Source organism: Nerophis lumbriciformis, linkage group LG30 (genome assembly GCF_033978685.3).
Source record: "Nerophis lumbriciformis linkage group LG30, RoL_Nlum_v2.1, whole genome shotgun sequence".
Classification (NCBI taxonomy): Eukaryota; Metazoa; Chordata; class Actinopteri; order Syngnathiformes; family Syngnathidae; genus Nerophis; species Nerophis lumbriciformis.
The window spans coordinates 822,179-827,500 of NC_084577.2; positions in this window are offsets into that span (position 1 = coordinate 822,179).

Here is a 5,322-nt window from a genome sequence, read left to right on the forward strand (position 1 = left end):
ACTGCTGTTCTAAATGTGTCCACTGGATGTCGCAGTAGCAATTCTTTGAGTATTTGTAGATGTACAAAATAAACCCCTGATGTTAGTACATTAGTCGAGGAGAATGATCAAACTACATAAATAACATACTGTAATTTGATATTGATATAATTTTTTTATCTTTATAGTTTGAAAATTAACACCAATGATTTGACTGATGAACATTATCACATAATGTATTCAGAAAATATAAATAACGACAAATAAAGATAGAATACTATTAACCGCAACATGTAAGTGTAAAAAACCCCATCAACATTTTCAGAATGTACTTGTTCTATTTTTAAACAAAGAAAACAATCCGAAGTTGTCTTTATTTTTAAGTTATTGTGTCGTGATTTTACTTGGGAGAAGATTTTTCTCCACGTGGCCCCCGATCTAAAATGAGTTTGACACCCCTGCTTTAGTTACATAAATCACATTACCAAAATAAAATGTGTAACTGCCAAAAAGGAGAGGACTTAAAGCGGTGCCTTGAGGAACGCCTCAGTTGTGTAAATCACAAGTTTAGACCCCAGTGTTGCTAGCAAGGTGGAAAGGTCAATGCAAGGATCGGCCAAAGTGTTTACAGTTGTCCAAGTTCTTCTACACAACAGTGGGGAGAAAAAAAAAGTGTCTTCCATGTTTTGAACTGAACTTGAGAGGGCGGTGTGGTGTCATTCCCGTGCCGGATGTAACCTGCTCAGTAGCCTGGAGGTTAGAGCTGCTGCCCTGAGACTGGAAGGTCGCGAGTTCAAACCTCAGCCGAGTCATACCAAAAACCACAGGCGCAGTCTACATTTCTGCCAGTGGGTGCTTGGTGTGTGTGTATTGAAAAAAAAAAAAGATGTTTAGTGATGTTAATATCCCATATGATTTGTGGTTTTATTATTTTGTAAAACGGACCAAACTCGCCACAAAATGAACTACAACAAGATTGATTTTTCAAAAATAATTTTAAAGATTGAAAGTTGCCATCAATCCCACATTGGTGCTTGGCATTGCCCGTGGATGCTCGGGCCCCCAAGCACCCACGGGATCGGCGCCTATGCCAAAGACTATAAAAATGGGACCCATTACCTCCCTGCTTGGCACTCAGCATCAAGGGTTGGAATTGGGGGTTGAATCACCAAATGACTACCCACTGCTGCTCACTGCTCCCCTCGCCTCCCAGGGGGTGAACAGGGGATGGGTTGAATGCAGAGGATAATTTCACCACACCTAGTGTGTGTGAGACTATCGTTGGTACTTTAACTTGAACTTTAATGTGCTGTGGACACGTGCAGGTTGTGCCTCACACAGTGGAATCCTCCTATATCACACTTTAGAACCAAAAACACCTAAATAGCAAATTAAATATCAATAAAAGTGCACGACGGTGTGCATAGGTGCCAATCTACATTTCTGCCAGTGGGTGCTCAGTGTGTGGGTATTAGTGTTGTCCCGATACCAATATTTTGGTACCGGCACCAAAGGTATTTCGGTACTTTTCGGTACTTTACTAAATAAAGGGGACCACAAAAAATTTCATTATTGGCTTTATTTTAACAAAAAAATCTTACGGTACACTAAACATATGTTTCTTATTGCAATTTATTCCTTAAATAAAATAGTGAACTTACAAGACAACTTGTCTTTTAATACTGAGTAAACAAACAAAGACTCCTAATTTAGCTGCTGACATATGCAGTAACATATTGTGTCATTTTCCATTCTATTAATTTGTCAACATTATTAAGAACAAGTGGTAGGAAATTAATTATTTATCTACTTGTTCATTTACTGTTAATATCTGCTTACTTTCTCTTTTAACATGTTCTATCTACACCATCCATCCATCCATCTTCTTCCGCTAATCCGAGGTCGGGTCGCGGGGGCAGCAGCCTAAGCAGGGAAGCCCAGACTTCCCTCTCCCCAGCCACTTCGTCCAGCTCTTCCTGTGGGACCCCGAGGCGTTCCCAGGCCAGCCGGGAGACATAGTCTTCCCAACGTGTCCTGGGTCTTCCCCGTGGCCTCCTACTGGTCGGACGTGCCCTAAACACCTCCCTAGGGAGGCGTTCGGGTGGCATCCTGACCAGATGCCTGAACCACCTCATCTGGCTCCTCTCGATGTGGAGGAGCAGCGGCTTTACTTTGAGCTCCCCCCGGATGGCAGAGCTTCTCACCCTATCTCTACGGGAGAGCCCCGCCACCCGGCGGAGGAAACTCATTTCGGCCGCTTGTACCCGTGATCTTGTCTTATCGGTCATAACCCAAAGCTCATGACCATAGGTGAGGATGGGAACGTAGATCGACCGGTAAATTGAGAGCTTTGCCTTCCGGCTCAGCTCCTTCTTCACCACAACGGATCGATACAGCGTCTGCTTTACTGAAGACGCCGCACCGATCCGCCTGTCGATCTCACGATCCACTCTTCCCTCACTCGTGAACAAGACTCCGAGGTACTTGAACTCCTCCACTTGGGGCAAGATCTCCTCCCCAACCTGGAGATGGCACTCCACCCTTTTCCGGGCGAGAACCATGGACTCAGACTTGGAGGTGCTGATTCTCATCCCAGTCGCTTCACACTCGGCTGCGAACCGATCTAGTGAGAGCTGAAGATCCTGGCCAGATGAAGCCATCAGGACCACATCATCTGCAAAAAGCAGAGACCTAATCCTGCAGCCACCAAACCAGATACCCTCAACGCCTTGACTGCGCCTAGAAATTCTGTCCATAAAAGTTATGAACAGAATCGGTGACAAAGGGCAGCCTTGGCGGAGTCCAACCCTCACTGGAAACGTGTCCGACTTACTGCCGGCAATGCGGACCAAGCTCTGACACTGATCATACAGGCAGCCGACTGCCACAACCAGACAGTCCGATACCCCATACTCTCTGAGCACTCCCCACAGGGCTTCCCGAGGGACACGGTCGAATGCCTTCTCCAAGTCCACAAAACACATGTAGACTGGTTGGGCAAACTCCCATGCACCCTCAAGGACCCTGCCGAGAGTATGGAGCTGGTCCACAGTTCCACGACCAGGACGAAAACCACACTGTTCCTCCTGAATCCGAGGTTCGACTATCCGGCGTAGCCTCCTCTCCAGTACACCTGAATAGACCTTACCGGGAAGGCTGAGGAGTGTGATCCCACGATAGTTAGAACACACCCTCCGGTTCCCCTTCTTAAAGAGAGGAACCACCACCCCGGTCTGCTTTTCCAGAGGTACCGCCCCCGATGTCCACGCGATACTGCACATATCTACACTTCTGTTAAAATGTAATAATCACTTATTCTTCTGTTGTTTGATACTTTACATTAGTTTTGGATGATACCACAAATTTGGGTATCAATCCGATACCAAGTCGTTACACGATCCTACATTGGTCATATTCAAAGTCCTCATGGGTCCAGGGACATATTTCCTGAATTTGTAAACATAATATAAATTTAAAAAAACCGAAAGAAGATGTTGTTATGTTAAAAAATATCGATCTAAATCATAGTAGTATCGACTAAATACGCTATTGTGCATGGTATCATTACAGTGGATGTTCGATGTAGATCCACCAATGGCGTTTGTTTATATTGTAGCGTCCCGGGAAGAGTTGGTGCTGCAGGGAGTTCTGGGAATTTGTTCTGTATTGTTTATGTTGTGTTGCGGTGCAAATATTCTTCCAAAATGTGTTTGTTGTTGTTGTTTAGTGTGGTTTCGCTATATGGTACATGTTTATGACAGTGTTGGCGTTGTTCATACTGCCACCCTTAGTGCATACTTGCCAACCCTCACGATTTCCCCGGGAGACTCCCGAATTTCAGTGCCCCTCACAAAAATCTCCCGGGGCAACCATTCTCCCGAATTTCTCCCGATTTCCACCCGGACAACAATTTTGGGGGGCGTGCCTTAAAGGCACTGCCTTTAGCGTCCTCTCTCACATGAAAAGGAGACTATTATATATGTCTCCGTTATCCATAGGTTTATCTATAACCCATAAAGTGGACAGGCACGGAGCTATTTCTCAGCGTGTGTTTATTCCAGCCGGCACATTAATACATTGACACACAACATCCGGATTCCCATCATGCATTGCTTCAAAACTACGGCAAGTAGTAATGTCCAAAAACATAGCAGAAACGAAGCAGAAGAACGAAGAAGAGACATGGCGACGACGAGTAAGAAGAAGAAGTACGCTTGCAAGTTCTAAAAATGATTGGAAAAAATAATTTCAGTTCATCCAGGACAGCTCGAAGGGGTCGGGAACCTTTTTAGCCGAGAGAGCCATGAAAGCCAAATATTTTAAAATGTATTTCCGTGAGAGCCATATAATATTTACAACTAAATATGTGCATTTTTAAGTAAGACCAACATTTTTAGAGTATAATAAATCTCAGAATAACATTGTTATTTTGAAGCTAACCATCCATCCATCCATTTTCTACTGCTTGTCCCGTTCAATAATAAGTAAAATACTTCTTACCTTTAATGCGACTTCTCGAACAGGTGCGGTAGAAAACGGATGGATGGATTAAAAATGCATGAGAATGTTTTATATTTTGAACGTTATTTTTAACTCTGTGATTACCAGCTGAATTATTCATTATTCATGGGGCGGTACAGCTCGGTTGGTAGAGCGGCTGTGCCAGCAACTTGAGGGTTGCAGGTTCGATCCCCGCATCCGCCATCATAGTCACTGCCGTTGTGTCCTTGGGCAAGACACTTTACCCACCTGCTCCCAGTGCCACCCACACTGGTTTAAATGTAACTTAGATATTGGGTTTCACTATGTAAAGCGCTTTGAGTCACTAGAGAAAAGCGCTATATAAATATAATTCACTTCACTTCACATCGTGTTAAGCAATGTCAGCTAAGATTTATCTGAGAGCCAGATGCAGTCATCAAAAGAGCCACATCTGGCTCTTTTGGTTCCCTACCGTGCCTTAGTGTGACATGTATGGCTGTTGAATAAGTATGCCCTTCATTCGGTCGTGTGCAGTGTGTACAAAGTAAAAGCAATGCCGGGTTTATTATTATTTCATATGTTTTTTATTTTATAGATATATATCATATCATGCTTATTTGATCATATATTATCATTATTATTAGCTCATTCAGGCTTTATTTATGGCAAATCAAATGCAGTGTGTCTTATTTTATTATGAAAAGGGACGGCGTGGTGCAGTGGAAGAGTGGCCGTGCGCGACCCGAGGGTCCCTGGTTCAATCCCCACCTAGTACCAACCTCGTCATGTCCGTTGTGTCCTGAGCAAGACACTTCACCCTTGCTCCTGATGGGTGCTGGTTAGCGCCTTGCATGGCAGCTC